The 18775-nt window shown below is 37.5% G+C and overlaps 1 protein-coding gene and 1 long non-coding RNA gene across 2 annotated transcripts in view; one reads left to right on the forward strand and one right to left on the reverse strand.

Annotated features, from left to right (window-relative positions):
• LOC138311220 (myb/SANT-like DNA-binding domain-containing protein 4) overlaps positions 1-18775 on the forward strand; it is a 99444-nt gene that overhangs the window by 65739 nt on the left and 14930 nt on the right. The window lies entirely within an intron of this gene.
• Positions 15364-17191, reverse strand: LOC138310891 (uncharacterized). Its single transcript, XR_011206492.1, has 2 exons — positions 16716-17191; positions 15364-15859 (listed from the first exon to the last, which is right to left on the reverse strand). It is a non-coding gene; the product is annotated as an uncharacterized lncRNA (long non-coding RNA).

An 18775-nucleotide genomic window follows, 5' to 3' on the forward strand; every position in this document is an offset into this window, starting at 1 on the left:
CTTGTTCGCTAGTACAGCATTCGAGGTTGGGTCAGAATGGAAAAAAGTTTGAATACCATTGTCAAGTACAGGGTATTTACTGAGCCAGAAGTTTCCCATCAGACTTCCGAAGCCTTGCTTGTATTTTTCCCAGTTCCAGAAAAAAAGTTATATTCACTTGTTCTTCTTTGATCACCTGAGTAGAATTGAAAACGAATTATCATACGGTATAAAACCAATAAATATGGATGATAATTAGATGAGACATTATAAGAAAAATCATTATCAGCAACTGCTATTCGGTATGATAGTTTGAAACACGTATGAAGATTATTATTAACAAAAAAGAAAATAAAATTATTTATTTCTTTGATATAACTTTCATTTACATCCGAAATATATTGCATCATACGCAAGTTTCTACTGGAATATAATAGAATATATAAGCCGTTAATTTAATTGACATGAGGCCTAAACTGGAAAATATGAATATTTTTTCTGTCCACTAGCTTATGATTTTCCAAAACAAAAAAGAATGACCATAATTAGCATTAGTACATATGCTAGATAATTACATGTATGTTTGATTAAATTAACATACTATCAATAGCCAAGGTTTTTAAGGACGGTCTTCCATATATGTGACGGCGACTGACAAAATGGGCCCAGATGAGGAAAAATCACATTTTCATTTTTTCACATTTTTATTTACTTCATGGTGTGTAGATCACGTTTACAAAATATTAAAGCCGTAGGATAAAGCATTTAAGAGATATACGACTTTGAATGAGGCAACATGTAGATTCATTAATGACAAAATTAGCGACGTTAAATCATCACGTCATGAACATTGATGTCATGTCACAAGGCTGCCACTGACGTTACATAAAACATACACGTGCGTATGACAATGCTTTGGACTGGTCTTTAACACCTGTAATTTATCAAAGAGAAAAAGTTAGCTCGATCAGTGTTACATGAAACTACACAATTGTCCGTTCTATCAAAATACAAGATAATCTGTGTCACGTACATGTAACAATCTAATTCTACGATCCCTGCGTGCTATGTGTAACAAAATATTTACGCGTGTGATTTAGTTTCATGGTTTGGAATTGTTTTTGGTTCGCCAATGATATCATTAATAAATCAAATATGATAATTTGTTTTTTTATACTATGGTTCCACAGCAACCACCAAAAGAACAACTTCACGAGGAAAATTTCATGCAATGATATTGATTTGTATGTTCGTATTTAAAAAGTCAAAGATCTGTGCATTTGATTAAAGTGTACATGCATATGCTTCCAGATTCTTTTAACTAGAATGTTGGTATATGAACAGCATTAATGGAGTGACCGATGAGATATATACTGAAGAAGTAAAATAATATTACATTTATGCATGAACAGCTTTTAGCTACATGCACATGCATGCGTATGCGCTCATGTGCTAAGAATTGACGAAGTCCGAATAGATGATGTAAACAAAACCGTTAAAACTAAATTGAATGTAGATTAAACAAGAGGTCCAAGGTCCTTAACGGTCATCTGACTCATGGCACAAAACAACAGTCACAGTATAATGGAGTGGTTAACAATTAATATAAGCAATACAATGAACTCCTTTTTTGAATATGTAAGTTTCTGAAATAGGTAAAGGTCATTTGTTGAACAAACTTGGTAGCCCTTCATCCATATATGGTATTAACCCATTCAAGGATGAAGGAGGAGTCGGATTTCAAAGCCAAATTTCAGCAAAGCTCCCATTTTGGACCCCTGACGTTCTATCCCCATGGGTCTTACCTCGTCCTTTATAAAATATGTTCCCCCTTCTGAGCCCCGCCCCTCTGTCCCCTAGGGTCTGACCTAACTCGTTTATATTAAATATGATTGTCCTTCCCCAGTGATGTTTCACACAAAATATGGATGCATTAATCCACTCAAGGGTTAGGAAGGAGTAGGCTTTAAAAGCAAAATTTAATCAAAATATCCCATTCTGAGCCCCGCCCCTCTGTCCCCAGGGGTCGGACCTAACTTGTTTATATAAAATATGACAGTCCTTCCTCTACCATCTTTTACACAAAATATGGATGAAATCCACTCAAGGGTTAAGGAGGAGTAGGATTTTAAAGCTAAAACAAGTACATGTACTCATTGTAATGGACACTAATACATAATCCCCCAAATGACCCTCTCCCTCCCCCTCCCCATCTCCACCTGTAACAAATTAAGAATGCAGTTGCACAGTGTATGAACATTTTGAAAGAAATTTTGAGGTACTTTTACATTCAATGAATTGCAGACGAAAATTTGAAAACAGGAGGCTAGGAGGTTTGCCCAGCAAAAATCTTTTAAAATTTTTATCATACTGATAAGCATCCCTTTATAACCCTTTATACTAAATTTCATTGAAATCAGAGACCAAAATATAAAAACAGGAAGTTGGCCCAGTGGCCATCTTGGAATACCAAAATCTTTACCAAAATGTTTGCATGTTGTTCGCTATCCCTATAAACCTCTATAGACTAGTTTTTGTTGAGATCAGACTGAAACCTGAAAACAGGAAGTGGGCCAGCGACCATTTTGGAATACCAAAATCTCTATAAAAATGTTTGTATTTTGTTCGCCATCCCTTTAAACCCCTATAGACCAATTTTCATTGAGATCAGATACTGAAGACTGAAAACAGGAAGTGGGCCAGTGGCCATCTTGGAATATAAAATCTTTATATAAAATATGATTGTCCTTCCCTAATGATGTTTTACACCAAATATGGATGAAATCCTCTCAAGAGTTGAGGAGGAGTAAGATTTTAAAGCTAAAATTAAGAAAATTTGCCCTTTTGAGGCCCCCCAATCACCCCCTAGGGGTCGGACCTTTCTCATTTATATAAAAAAATAATTGTCCTTCCCCAATGATGTTTCAAACCAAATATGGATGAAATCCATATAAGGATGAAGGAGGAGTAGGATTTTAAAGCTTAAATTAAGAAAATTTGCCGCTTAGTTGTTAAGGAGGAGTAGCGTTTTAAAGGAAAAAGTTTACGCACGACGGACAGCGGACGACGACGGACGAATCACGATGACTAAAGGTCATCATGTCCCTTCGGGTCAGATGACCTAATAAAAAGACTAATGTATGGAACATCGTATTCGGGTTAGATAAGGTTTTCAAGGTTTTATGTATTTATTGCAGAACTGGGGAGGCATGTAACAACATTGCTGCACTTCTATATGCGGACATTACAACAGGAAAAAAAGATGGAACAATTTCATCAACATCTGTAACTTAGCCAAGCAATTGCCACATAGGTAACCCAAATAATAACAAATTCAGAAATACATATTTACACTTATTATTATACACTATTATTACAAGCAATATACACTAAGATATACAGTTACTTTACAAGATTCTTTTTACTATTTCTCTATTTTATCAAACCCCACTCACATCCAAACACTTATATCCTCTTGTGATACACTCAGCAAGCGAACTTACACACTTTTATTATTACATTAGAATATACTTAAATACAACTGAAATTAACCTAACAGCCCTACAGTCTTTGTAGCATCACAAATATCACATCCGGGTTCAATGTCTTCAATCCTGATACTGATGATGTAATATCGGTCTCCTTGAGACCAGGAACTGTCTGATAAACTCCGTCGAAGCTGTTGTCCTCGACGCCGCCGGCTACAGTTCCAAGGCCCAATATAAGTATAACAACAACTCTCAGGTTGTACAAGCCGTAAAGGCTACAACAGAGCACACACTCCTTCGTGTCCTCCTCTTTACCTCCCACAATCAGGTAATCGTGGTACGCCGCTTACATAGCGAATAAGTACAGCATCTATGATATATGTGTATATCCGACCAATCCGGTCTCTCCCGGCTTCCGTATTTTTCTGTACTGGACAGCGAGTCCTTGTACTTGAAGCTACAACATGCGATAATAATCCCTAAACTTACTATTTACACAATTAGTACAATTGATCTCATAAATAATACGTATATAGGCATTAACTAACCATATAATTACCCCAGTATGCCTATACTGCTAATGTAAACAGTACTCGCGCACGTGCTCAAGCGTACTCGGTTAACACAATAACAACTATTTCATACCCGTTTAAAATGACCTTTCAACAAATACATTCAAAATCATAAACTATATACATACTCAGAAAGACAAGAGGCCCAGAGGGCCTGTATCGCTCACCTAGTTTTTTGTTAGTAATTATCACAAGACTCAGACATTAGAAAAATAAGCAAAATTGACTCCCAAAGTTTAATTTTGAATCACAACCATACAATGATGCTATTGATACCATACAAATATGCTATCCAATACATAGGTTCAGAGACAAAGTAATTTATATGAAAATAGTAGCCTAATTGACCTTTTGACCTCGCATCTATTGCCGTCTAAGGCCCCGGGGGTCAGCCCTATCATTTTTACAATTTCAAATCCCAACCCTATAAGGATGCTACCATTGCATTATAAGTGCTCTTCCATTCTTAGTCGCAGAGAAGAAGTCGTTTATATGGAAATAGCTAAATTGACCCCTTTTGACCCCACCCTTCAGGCCCCCGGGGGGTCAGCCCCATCATTTGCAAAATTTTGAATTCAAACCCTATAAGGATGTAACCATTGCATTATGAGCGTAATCCCATGTTAAGTTGCAGAGAAAAAGTTATTTATATTGAAATTGACCACTTTTGACCCCGCCCCTCAGTCCTCGGGGGGTCAGCCCTATCATTTGCACAATTTTGAATTCCCACACTATAAGGATACTACCATTGTATTATGGGTGCTATAACGTGCTTAGTTTCAGAGAAGAAGTCGTTTATATGGAAATAGCCAAATTGGCCCCTTTTGACCCCGCCCCTCAGGCCCCCTGGGGGTCAGCCCCATCATTTGTACAATTTTGAATCCCCATCCTATAAGTATGCTACCATTGCATTATGGGTGCTATCCCATGTTTGGTTTCAGAGAAGAAGTCGTTTATATGGAAATAGCCAAATTGAACCCTTTTGACCCCGCCCCTCAGGCCCCCCGGGGGTCAGCCCCATCATTTGTACAATTTTGAATCCCCACCCTATAAGGATGCTACCATTGCATTATGGGTGCTATCCCATGCTTGGTTTCAGAGAAGAAGTCGTTTATATGGAAATAGCCAAATTGACCCCATTTGACCCCGCCCCTCAGGCCCCCGGGGGGTCAGCCCCATCATTTGTACAATTTTGAATCCCCACCCTATAAGGATGTTACCATTGCATTATGGGTGCTATCCCATGCTTGGTTTCAGAGAAGAAGTCGTTTATATGGAAATAGCCAAATTGACCCCTTTTGGCCCCGCCCCTCAGGCCCCTGGGGGGTCAGCCCCATCATTTGTACAATTTTTAGTTAGTAGCCAATAAGGATGCTACCAGCCAAATTTTGTTGAAATCCGACCAGCGGTTATGGAGAAGAAGTCGATTGTTGACGGACGGACGGACGGACGCCGGACGCCACGGTATGGCATAAGCTCACCTTGGTCCTTCGGACCAGGTGAGCTAATAAGAAAGATAGATTAAACTTACCGTGACTGTATTTCACGCTTCCTGCGAACATACAAGCATCAGCATTTCCATGCCCTTACTTGCTATGTTCTCCATTATAACGCCGGGTGGATTACTCACTACGGCAGCCCAAACAACCCAGCCGTATAGTCGCGTATAGCGTAAACGCACATACTTACCCGTCGTACCGTACACTACCTACCTTCCCAATAATGAAATAGAGTCGGATTGTGACAACATCGAAAAAATGCAAGTGGAGCAACACTCGTAATAGAAAACTCAGCCCCCAGAAGGTTTAAAATTTATAGTTTTGGAAGCACAAATTTGATGGGCAGAGTAAGGTGCTGAAACCAAACACGAGCGAGAGAAAAAAAGAAAAAATAATTAATATTGAGAGACTGAGACAAAATTATAATAAATGCAAATGTAATACTGCACGATATTAAATATTTGTACTCGAATAATAGTGATTGACGAAGTGATAATTGTCGAAATGACATGCAACATGTTTTTGAAGCTATGACACTAAGTGAGGCAGATTCATTAAAGATTGAAAAATTGACCCGTAAGCAAAGAAAAAGTGATGCATGGTGTGATGCTCGACACCAAAGACTTACATCATCAACATTTGGTGAAGTTTGTAAAATGAGAGACATAACAAAACCAGACAATTTTTTTGAAAGCCAAATATGGTAAAGGTATTGACAATGTGTATTGTAAATGGGGACAAGGACATGAACCTGCAGCGAGACAAACATACATTAATTATAATAAAGAAAACAACATTTGTGTGAAACAATGTGGATTATATGTTAATGTAAAATATCCTCATTTAGGTGCAAGTCTTGATGGTTTTGTCTCTTACAATAATTCTCATACACCTGGTATTTTAGAAATTAAATGTCCAGCTGCAGAACACAGAAAATTTGTCCATCCCAAAGACTTGGCAAAAGACACTTACTTTTTATTGTTACTTAGAGGAAAATGAAGTAAAACTGAAAGAAAATCATGTGTATTATTATCAAGTGCAGGGGCAAATGGCAGTTTTGGAAAGAGACTGGTGTGATCTTATGATATGGACATTGAAAGGTTGGACAGTTGAAAGAATGATGTTTAATAAAACATTTTGGAACAACATGCTAGAGAAACTGAACAAATTCTACATTGAAAATGTGTCGCCAGAACAATATTCAGAACGAGTCAAAAGAGGGCATTCTCTCTTTCATTGAATTTCTAATTTTGAAGTCGTGTGCTGTTGTATCTTGATCATTGAATAGGCAAATTAATGAAGATATGAAGTGATGATATATTGTTAGCTTTCACAATATTTATTATGACTAATTGTAATTATGTCATTGTATTAGTATTGAGCAACACATTATGAGTATAAACATCTACAACAGAAGCTTACAGATAAATGATGATCATAGTACATCTGTGACTGTTTGTATATTATACTTGTGTACATACATGTATTCTTATCACAATCAGAAGGTTTATACTCGTGTTATTACTATTAGATCACTGTTATTAATAATCTAATAATGATCGATGTGAAGAATATTCACAAAAGCAATTGATATCATTATTTTAAAAATTTTCCCCAAATCTGTCTGTTATTCGTACATTGGTCATGGTCAGTTGCGGCAGATGGTCAGTTGCCAATTTGCGTCCCATGATCAATTGCATCACATAGTCATATATACTCATGGTCGGTTCAAAAATCTAATTACAATTTTCATGACTGACTTTACATGGTTCTGAGGAATAATCTTGGATATATATACATGAGTAGCTATAGGATATTGTTAACAAGCTGTAATCTTCAAATAAAAAATAAGTTTGTTTTGGTTATTTTTACTAAGCAGATAAATTGATATGCATAATCATCATCACATAATTAAGACTGTGAATTATATGAATTTGAATGCATCTCCACACTTTGAAACTGAACAGCTACATAATAGTTATGCACTGGTCATAGTTACATGCACTTTTTTCAAATACATTGGATCATCAATTATTCATAACAGATAATGATAGATCCGATTAAAAAATATGTCTACTGATTTCTAACACTATTTTCGGGCTAATAAAGACATCCTCCAGATGTGATTTATACTCCTGAGAATAATCATATTAAATATTCTAAATGTACATTTCTTTAAGTTCAGAAAATTACTGCATTTGTTCAATTATCCACATCAGCTTTTCGCAGAATTGTTTGTTTGATTAATTAACGTCCTATTAACAGCTATGATCATGTAAGGACGGCCTCCCGTGTAAAGTGGTGTTTGCAAATTGGTAAGGTACAGATTTTCCATATTTTGGAAGTCTGCGAAGCCATAGAAAGTTGCATGTTTCCTTGCAACAATCTAAAGTTTTTAATACGTTCCATTTCACGTTCTACATGAATCCTTAAATTTGCTATGTCTTTGGGTTGTTGCACCTCCTTTGTTGACAGTTGCTTCCTTTTCTTTTTAAAAAGTGGTATAATTAAATCTACTCCTTTTTGGGTTGTAAAATCAGATATCAAAAATCCTTTGTCAGCCATAATGGCATCTCCTTCCTCGCACAAGTCAATCAATCCACTTAACTTGGTGATTTGTTTATCACTTATACTTCCTTTATAAAGGTCTGACACAAATATTACTGCACCTGCTGGACCTATCAATCCTTTATAAGTCATATGAGATTTGTAGTCACTGTATAACAAGGAACGCATCTGTAGTGAACTTGGAGTATCTGTTCGAATCTCGGTACAGTCGTCTATGATAACACGACAGCTGGGATATTTTTTCTGAAGGACATTGGCATTGTGAAATCAATATTTGTCTATCTGGCCAACATATTAAGACAGATAATTGAAAATATAAATAGTCAACCCATTTGTAAAAAATCTGCTACATGAAGAAGAAACATGAAATCTGTACGCCAAATCTTGAAGCAATAAACCGAGCCTTAATCGCATAAGAACCATCAGAAATTCATCTATAAGCCGAAGAGAATTTGGACGTCCACCTTCTGCACTAGCACAACTTCTCAACTGGTCATCATCTTTGATTTCATTATATAAATGTTCAAACACAGCAGCACTGGGAAATCCAGTTAAAAATACACATTTTCGTTAGAAAGTTTGATATTCTCATAGGCCTATTACACCGAATGCTACAAGTAGTATTTATTGTATTTGATATTGTTTCTGAGTTCCACATTCTTTTGTCAAAACCTTAAATGGGATAGTAGATATCTCAGCCTGTGCACCAATACAAACAGCATCTGGAGAAGTCTGTACACTCTGATTAAAATGTTCACATCTCCACAATAGTCGTTAAAGTACAAAGAACTTTGCACAGCAGACAAATTATGAAATATCATTATATTTTGGTCTTGGTCCTCTGTGTCCTTATCAATCCTGTGTGTGGGGACATCCTTTTGATCTACCACTAGTATGGATGACTCATCAACGCTTTCATCGTGTACATTTTCATCAAGACGCTGAAAAAATGAACAAATAAAGTATTTTCTAGATAAAAATAAATGCATGATATACCATGGTGTAGAATAGGAAATAATTGTAATATAACCAGGGGTAAATACTAACTTATTTGATGACGTGGTCAGCAGGACCTCCTAATATCTTTTTCCAGATGGTCCTTCTGAATTTCAGGTGGTCCTTCCAAAATGTGATAAAAATAACTTAAATACACTATAATTATAAATTGCAGAATAATGAAAAGAAAATTAATATTAAAGGTAATGTCAATAAAATTTTTAATAGATTAGTCAACTCTAGCTCCAATATCGACAGATTCGACACGTATTAGCGACAGGTCCCTGTGATTTACGCATGTACAAGTTAAACGTAATGTAAATATTCAGTATGTGCACTAATGTTCCACTCACTAAAGGGTCTAGGCCTACTGCATCTAACTTTATAATACTGCTTTATATTTGTATTTTCCCCCCCCCCTTAATATATTATATACCATTTGTTCCATACATGTTCAGTTGTAACTGTGTTTGTTTTTTATGTGTCTTGATAAAGAGGCAGTTTGCCTGGAAAATGACAATTTGTTTTGTTCACATAGTTGGAGTTATTTCTTTTTCGATGTAAGTGTGTCCCACAAATGTGTTCTATATACTATACAATGAACATAAGTACACATATCCAACTTATATCGACATGATTTCCAATATATTTAAGTAGGTCGATTACTAGGTAGATGTAGATTGTTTGTTTGTTTGTTTGTTTGATTTATCAGCGTCCTATTAACAGCTATGGTCATGTAAGGACGGCCTCCCATGTATGCTGTGTGTTGCGTGTATGTTGTGCGAGGTGCGTGTTTTGGGAGACTGCGGTATATTCGTGTTGTGTCTTCTTGTAAAGTGGAACTATTGCCCTTTTTATAGTGCTATATCACTGAAGCATGCTGCCGAAGACACCAAGCAACACACCCCACCCGGTCACATTATACTGACAACGGGCGAACCAGTCGTCCCACTCCCTGTATGCTGAGCGCTAAGCAGGAGCAGAAACTACCACTTTTATAGACTTTGGTGTGTCTCGGCCAGGGGACAGAACCCAGAGCCTTCCTCACAGGGGCGAACGCTCAACTCAAGGCCAAATATGAGGCGATGCCAAGGAAGGCATTAGGAAAGATAAAGTCAGTTAGGAAGAAGAGAAAAGATAAGATCCTAAATTTAGTCGCCTTTTACGATCATGCAATAGGGGCAGCAGGTACAATTCTAACGCCCTACCTGCAGGGCCAATGTAGATTGTACTCTAGATGTAGACCACATGGAGACTATACATGTACATGTCCCTGTGTGTAGACGATGCATTGTAGGTCTGCGACTAAACTAAGCTACAGCATACTATTCAAAAACTCTTACCGAAATTTTAAATATCCTCGTTGGAAAAAGCGTTGGTAGGGGATGGGATGGTGATGGACCCATATTGCCCGACTAGTGGTCTGAGCACAATCGTGTACTGTCATTACTTCGGAAATGAAAGTCGGCTCTGACAAGTCTACATCGCTGCAGCCAAAGCCTCCTCAACTGCTGATCCATAGGGAAACGATGCATACTTATCTTCCTACCTTGTTTGTTTGATTAATTAACGTCCTATTAACAGCTATGGTCATGTAAGGACGGCCTCCCATGTATGCGGTGTGTTGCGTGTATGTTGTGCGAGGTGCGTGGTTTCGAGAGACTGCGGTATATTCATGTTGTGTCTTCTTGTATAGTGGAACTGTTGCCCTTTTTATAGTGCTATATCACTGAAGCATGCCGCCGAAGACACCAAGCAACACACCCCACCCAGTCACATTATACTGACAACGGGCGAACCAGTCGTCCCACTCCCTGTATGCTGAGCGCTAAGCTGGAGCAGAAACTACCACTTTCATAGACTTTGGTGTGTCCGACTGTCTCGGTCAGGGCACAGAACCCAGAGCCTTCCTCATAGGGGCGAACGCTCAACTCGAAGGCAAAAAGTGAGGTGGTACCAAGGGAGGCATTAGGAAAGATAAAGTCAGTTAGGAAGAAGAGAAAAGATAAGATCCTAAATTTAGTCGCCTTTTACGATCATGCAATAGGGGCAGCAGGTACAATGTAACGCCCTACCTGCAGGGCACTAGATTAATGCACATTAGGTGTATGTAGATTAATGCTTTGATTTGATTTGTTTGATTGATTAATTAACGTCCTATTAACAGCCAGGGTCATGTAAGGACGGCCTCCCATGTATGTTGTGTGTTGCGTGTATGTTGTGCGAGGTGCGTGTTTTGGGAGACTGCGGTATATTCATGTAGTGTCTTCTTGTATAGTGGAACTTTAGCCCTTTTTATAGTGCTATATCACTGAAGCATGCCGCCGAAGACACCAAGCAACACACCCCACCCGGTCACATTATACTGACAACAGGCGAACCAGTCGTCCCACTCCCTGTATGCTGAGCGCTAAGCAGGAGCAGAAACTACCACTTTTATAGACTTTGGTGTGTCTCGGCCAGGGGACAGAACCCACAGCCTTCCTCACAGGGGCGAACGCTCAACTCAAGGCCAAAAGTGAGGCGGTGCCCAGGGAGGCATTAGGAAAGATAAAGTCAGTTAGGAAGAAGAGAAAAGATAAGATCCTAAATTTAGTCGCCTTTTACGATCATGCAATAGGGGCAGCAGGTACAATTCTAAAGCCCTACCTGCAGGGCAGCACATACACCTAATGCAGATAACCATTGTTAGTTAATGTCGGTAGAATATGTGTGTATAAAACAATGTTTGCCAAAAATAATGAATGTTTTTTTTTGTTTCTATATCTCGGAGACAGATCAAATGATTACAATTTTGATAATTGAAATAAGATATTATCATAAATTAGAAGGTGAACGATGGTCCCTAATATGTGCCATTTGTCAATTAATTGATGAATTGAAATATGAAAAGGGTTTTTTGTTATCACTTTGACTGACCATAAATTAAAAAAAATGTTCTGCAAAAGTAAAAAATGCATTACGTAATATTTAAAATTATATCATAAAGGTTATCAATTCTAATGTTCAGATTGTTATTTGAAATAAAAGATATATATATTTTCATTTAGGAATATGCACTAATTGCAGAAAACAGCTTTTACTTAAGATGAGAACAGATTCTTCTCTTAGAGAAAATCACTCTGAATTGCTGAGCGCTAAGAAGGAACAGAAACTACCATTATTATAGACTTCGGTGTGTCTCGGCCAAAACAAAAGTCAGTTAGGAAAAAGGGAAAAAATAAGATCCTAAATTTAGTCGCCTTTTACGATCATGCAATAGGGGCAGCAGGTACAATTCTAACGTCCAACCTGCAGGGCAATTGTGAGTACCTCCGTAAACCCCAAGTAAAAGGTAAACAAACATGGTGACCGTGTTTTGATACAGCAAGAAGCTGAGAATCGGAGGATAATAAGAAGAGAAAGGGTTTTTCGGGAACGCGAAAACTTTAATTGAGAGGTATAGACTACCTAGACACTTGATCAATAAGATATTGGTAGCTATCTCACCTGTCATCACACTTCCTCAGCGTTCGCATGCAGTGACCCCCACAACACAGGTCCTTGTGTGCATCAGGTATTTTTGCAAAGGATGGATTTCTTTCAGAGGTCGGAAATCTTCACGGTATAAGCAGATCATTTGTTAGTCGCTGTATAGCATTTGTTGCAATGTCCTGTATGACACGTATCGGCATGTTATTCCGTCGCTGATATGAAATCTCCAGAATACCAATCGTTTTGGGTGCTATTGATGGAACTTTATATCCCTTTTCAATCGCTTTTATTTGTTTGTTTGATTAATTAACGTCCAGGGTCATGTAAGGACGGCCTCCCATGTATGCGGTGTGTAGTGTGTATGAAGTGCGAGGTGCATGTTTTGGAATACTTTGTTTGAGGACGGCCTCCCATGTATGCGGTGTGTAGTGTGTATGAAGTGCGAGGTGCATGTTTTGGAATACTTTGTTTGAGGACGGCCTCTCATGCATGCAGTGTGTAGCGTGCGTGAAGTGCGAGGTGCGTGTTTTGGGAGACTGCGTTATGTTCGTGTTGTGGCATCTTGTATAGTGGAACAAAATAACAAAAAAATGTGTAGACAAATTTTAGTCGCCCACTCATGTAATACCAGGACATGTAAGTGCTGAATTGTCAGAACTTGAAATTATGGATGTTTTTGATATATCGTTGTACCTGTTGCCCCTATCGCATGATCGTAAAAGGCGACTAAATTTCACTTTTGGCCATGAGTTCATCCCTGTGAAGAAGGTTCTGGGTTCAGTCCCATGGCCGAAGCAAACAAAAGTCTATAAAGTGGTAGTATACATGGAGTAGGACGACTGGTTTACCCGTTGTCAGTATAATGTGACCGGTAGAGGTGTGTTGCTTGGTGTCTTCGGCGGCATGCTTCAGTGATATAGCCCTATAAAAAAGGGCAACAGTTCCACTTTACAAGACACTACACGAATATGCCGCAGTCGCCCAAAACAATCACCTGGCACAACATACCTGCAACATACCGCATACATGGGAGGCCGTCCTTACATGACCATAGCTGTTAAAGTGAATAGTCGGGCAAAGGAAACCAGTCTAAATGCGTTCTTTGGCCTTCCAAAAGTCATTGTATACCATAATGATGGTCAAGTTCTGCTTACGGTGTCCAGTTTTGACCATTGAAATTTTGGGGAAGCCCCGTGTAAATTTAGCACAGTTCTAAATATAAATTCTCCAAACTCTTTGAAAACGAGGCTGCGTGGAAATGTCAACATGGACATGTGTTTCTCAGTCGTGTCGGTTTCGTTTCGTGTGATAAACCACTAATGCGGTATGCAAATTGTTGTTTTGAGATGATAGATTTGATGCAAATGAAGTATTCTTACATTAATGACAACGCTTTGTAATCATTTTTCGATAAAAGCATCTTGTACATGGAAATCGACACAAATATTCGGCCGATGCAGAGATGGGGCCCCGGCAAGGGGCAATTATTGCAGCATAGCATTCGTCGTATTTTACATCAACCGAATCATGAAGGTTAAACACAAATAATCGTAACATAATTTCCCATTTAAAACCACACGAAAACGTTCCATAGAACGTCCATGCATGTAGCTGTCAAAGATGTGAAAATAAATTAGCTCATACATAGATATTTTACAAGTACAATATATGTGTTCAATTATTCGTGTAGTTTTTTGCAGAGATTTAATTAAATTATCTATGTCTCTGGTTGTTGTTTTTTTTTTGTAAACAATATTTGAGTTCTGGAGAGAGATGACATGAATGTCCAGCTGGAAGGAAAGAAACTTTTATGATGTATATGTATCGTACAATGTATATATGTAAACGTACATTCCATGTAGCTGCTATAGAATTACAACTAGGAAATTCTCTCAAACATTGATAATATTTAATTCTTCACATTCATGTAGGCCTATGCTGTGAGAATTAACACATCATATATATTTCCAGAAAAACATATAGGCCTACATGTATGTTACTTTCCTTTTCTGTTGTTTCCTGTTCTTTTTTGTGCTCTGGAGAAAAAGATGATTGAGTTGAAGAAAAGTAATTAATTAAGAGAAATGTGTACCACAGTACTTTGTCTGTAGCCGAGGGGTTCTATACTGTTTTAATAGTCCAGTAATTAATAATTAAATTGAAAATTTCAAAATTAAGATGAAATTGTAAATTCCATTTTTGAATGAAGTGGTTCCCCTCCTTTGAGAGTACACAGTGTGTATACCCTTTTAGGTTTTTAGGAATAATACCTGAATAGGAACCTGAAATAACATGACAATCAATCAGGTATGTGTGTGTTGGGGGGTGGGGGGGGGGGGGGGGGGGGGGGCTAAAAGACAGAAGAATCATGAGGTTGGGAAGTTGTAACTTGAGTGGGGGGTTGAAATATAGAAGAAATAGCTACAGATAACTGGAAGTGGAAGGGTGCTTTATCATTGATCTGGTCATTGCATATTTGGGGTTTACATGGCTTTTTTTTTTGTTATTTAGTCTCATTGATTTTGGAGCAACTTTGAATCCATATTGTACTGTATATCTTTCTTTTTTCCGTGTGTAGCTATTTCTTCTGTATTCCCAATAGGTACCACTTTTTTGTTTAGAACTCAAATCAAAGACAGATGTACATAGTACTACATACTACATTTTAGTCTATGTGTTTGTCATCACTGTTACTACAGTATTAATACATAAATGGTCTATGTACAAGTTACACATAGACAATAAATGTGAAATTTGGTTCAGACAAAAAGATTTTTAACATTTCAGATAACTTGCTAGTTTTATGGTTTTATTTATATGTTGAGTCTACTCTCTTGTAAAGTAGAATTTAGAAATCCTAAGACAATGTTATCTATATTGCTATATGTAAAAAAAAATCCTTATATTTTAAAAGTAATTGAAAAGCTATCTCACAAGCCCTGACAAACAAATGGGCAGGCATATGGATGCAAGAATTATAATCACTGGATCTAGAGGACTAATATAAACAAATATTTCTACAAAGTTAAACAATGAAAAAGTATTGCATCATAATTTTATTTAATGATTACAGTTGAAAGGAACATTCAATAAATTAATACTGTTTAAATGTTCTGTTCATGATCTTCTAGGTCCATATTGGAAAAGTTTACTTTCAAGAGCACTCAAATCAACATTCTTCAGTCTTCATATGATGCTAATTGTATGTATATGTATACATACACTTGTATACAGGTCCAAGGGATGAACTTTCTGTATTCATGTCACTATGCATGCATGGTGCCTGAAAAAAAGAACCAGCAATTTTTTATATCTGTTGAATATGACAAAAATTGAAATGATCAATTTCAAATATATATAAATGAATAAATGTAGGTTCATTCTACAGGTTTTTTTTTATTTTAGAGAAAACATTTTATAAGTTGTGAATGTGTCACTGATGCATTTGATAGAATCAAATATTGTTTCAAAAAAGATACAAAATTCATTATCTATTGTTCCAACAAAAATTCAGAATAATTATAAATGATACATGGCTGCAGTACATTTCAACTCTGTAAAGTTTGTCATATACACATGAACCAGGTACAGTTGTAATAAATATACAAACACTATTTATTATTATGACCAGAAATAATATTGTATGTGTCCTCCAAATATATCTAAAGAACAAGCTAAAACCTACATGTTCATATGTATATGTGTATATCAGAACATATACAATACAATTTTACCAATTAACCTACAATGTAAATCCTATATACAATGTATGTGTATAACACTACCAGAACATGTACAGAACAAAAATTTACAAATTAAAAATCTATAAATATATACATCAGAACTGTATGAATTGACCGGTAGCATAATATTATAGATTAATTGAAACAAATCTTAGCTTGATAATGCACTAGCGGTTACATTCTAAGTGTACATGTATTACAACGGTACATTTTATAAATATACAGGGCATTCATTACCCCTAAAGAGGCCCCACGAAAGAACCGCTATTTACCCCAGGGTTACGTTTTACGCGATTGGGGAACAGGTATGAAACACGTGACCATATGTGACCACTCATTTATGAAAAAAATACTGCTAGGGACTATTTACATAATGATCAAAATACGAAGACTCACTCACTATCAGCTGAGCAGGGAGCACCGGGTAGTAGGCCTAGGTACGTACAGTAGCGGTCCGGAGCCGCGTGCTCGTTTGAACTGTTCTCTTCACTATAACAAGTTGTATTAACACTCTCCATGCGTCGTAATGTTTACCGAGTCATTTGTTGGGATTGTCGCTGCTCCATTGCCTTTCCTATCGCATTTTAGGTGAGTCAGTTGGTTGTTTTGGCGGAAACCTTTTGGTTCAAAACTACGGTAGCCATGTTTTGTTTACTACGGAGAGTGTTGGATGTTGCGCATGCGTTAAGGTTGAACTGCACTCTTAGCCGTCCGGGAGGACTTTTAGGATTCCCATAGATATTATTATTTTCTTCGCATGTACAGCGATTTTGACGGAAAGTTTTATTTTTCTAATTCATAAGAAATTATACCGGATATATTAATACCATTTTTACCGATTTTACAGTCACTTGCCCGACTATTCGCTTTAATAGAACGTTAATTAATCAAACAAACAAACATTCAGCCGTACACTGTGAAAAGCATGTGTTTGTTTAGCATAGAAATTATATTACAAAATATGATGTATATATCGTTTAGAAAGATTGTTATTCTTTTAGATGTACAAGACTGGAATGAGTTTACAAAGGGTTCTCTGAAAATTTCTTTCAGGTGTTTATAAGTCTACTGGCTGTATCATGTTTTCTCCAGCAAAAACATGTAAGGTGGTTTATGTTTGTTTCATACTTCATAACATGTGAATTGATGATGTGGTTGAGCTTATGGAGAATGAAGTAGATGCAGAACCAGACACCCAATACCGTGAACATCTGGAAGATGAATGCAATGTCGGGGGACATCTAATTCAGTAAAAGACTTTAAATGCTGAAATAGGTATATACTGGGACCAACCAGTAGTCGTGATTTAGGTAAAATTTAACTGTTTGAATCTCACAAAACACATTATTTCCATATAAACAAAACAACACCACCATAAAGTATTCATCAACAGCTCCAGACATTCAGAAATCTGGATGCACAGTAGAATATGCACACTACCAGTACAGATATCAGATTAAAGAATGGACATTCTTCTTACATTGATTTTTCTATGTCTGATATTTAAAAGCAGATTAGCAAGATTAAACAAGGTCTATGGGCCTTAACGGTCATCTGATTTTGATTGTTTGTTTGATTCATTAACGTCCTATCAACAGCTATGGTCATGTATTTTTGTTTGTTTGTTTGTTTGATTTATTAACGTCCTATAAACAGCTATGGTCATGTAAGGACGGCCTCCCATGTATGCGGTGTGTTGCGTGTATGTTGTGCGAGGTGAGTGGACTGGGAGACTGCGGTATGTTCGTGTTGTGTCTTCTTGTATAGTGGAACTGTTGCCCTTTTTATAGTGCTATATCACTGAAGCATGCCGCCGAAGACACCAAGCAACACACCCCACCCGGTCACATTATACTGACAACGGGCGAACCAGTCGTCCCACTCCCTGTATGCTGAACGCCAAGCAGGAGCAGAAACTACCACTTTTATAGACTTTGGTGTGTCTCGGCCAGGGGACAGAACCCAGAGCCTTCCTCACAGGGGCGAACGCTCAACTCAAGGCCAAAAGTGAGGCGGTGCCAAGGGAGGCATTAGGAAAGATTAAGTCAGTTAGGAAGAAGAGAAAAGATAAGATCCTAAATTTAGTCGCCTTTTACGATCATGCAATAGGGGCAGCAGGTACAATTCTAACGCCCTACCTGCAGGGTATGGTCATGTAAGGACGGCCTCCGATGTATGCAGTGTGTTGCGTGTATGTTGTGTGAGGTGCGTGTTTTGGGAGACTGCGGTATATTCGTGTTGTGTCTTCTTGTAAAGTGGAACTGTTGCCCTTTTTGAAAGTGCTATTTCACTGAAGCATGCCGCTGAAGACACCAAGCAGCATACCCCACCCGGTCACATTATATTGACAACGGGCGAACCAGTCGTCCAACTCCCTGTATGCTGAGCTCATCTGACTATAGCGGGCGGAGGTGCACGACGACATCATGACAATATATAATAATATAATTTTGTTT

The sequence above is a fragment of the Argopecten irradians genome, chromosome 16, assembly GCF_041381155.1.
Source record: "Argopecten irradians isolate NY chromosome 16, Ai_NY, whole genome shotgun sequence".
Taxonomy (NCBI): Eukaryota; Metazoa; Mollusca; class Bivalvia; order Pectinida; family Pectinidae; genus Argopecten; species Argopecten irradians.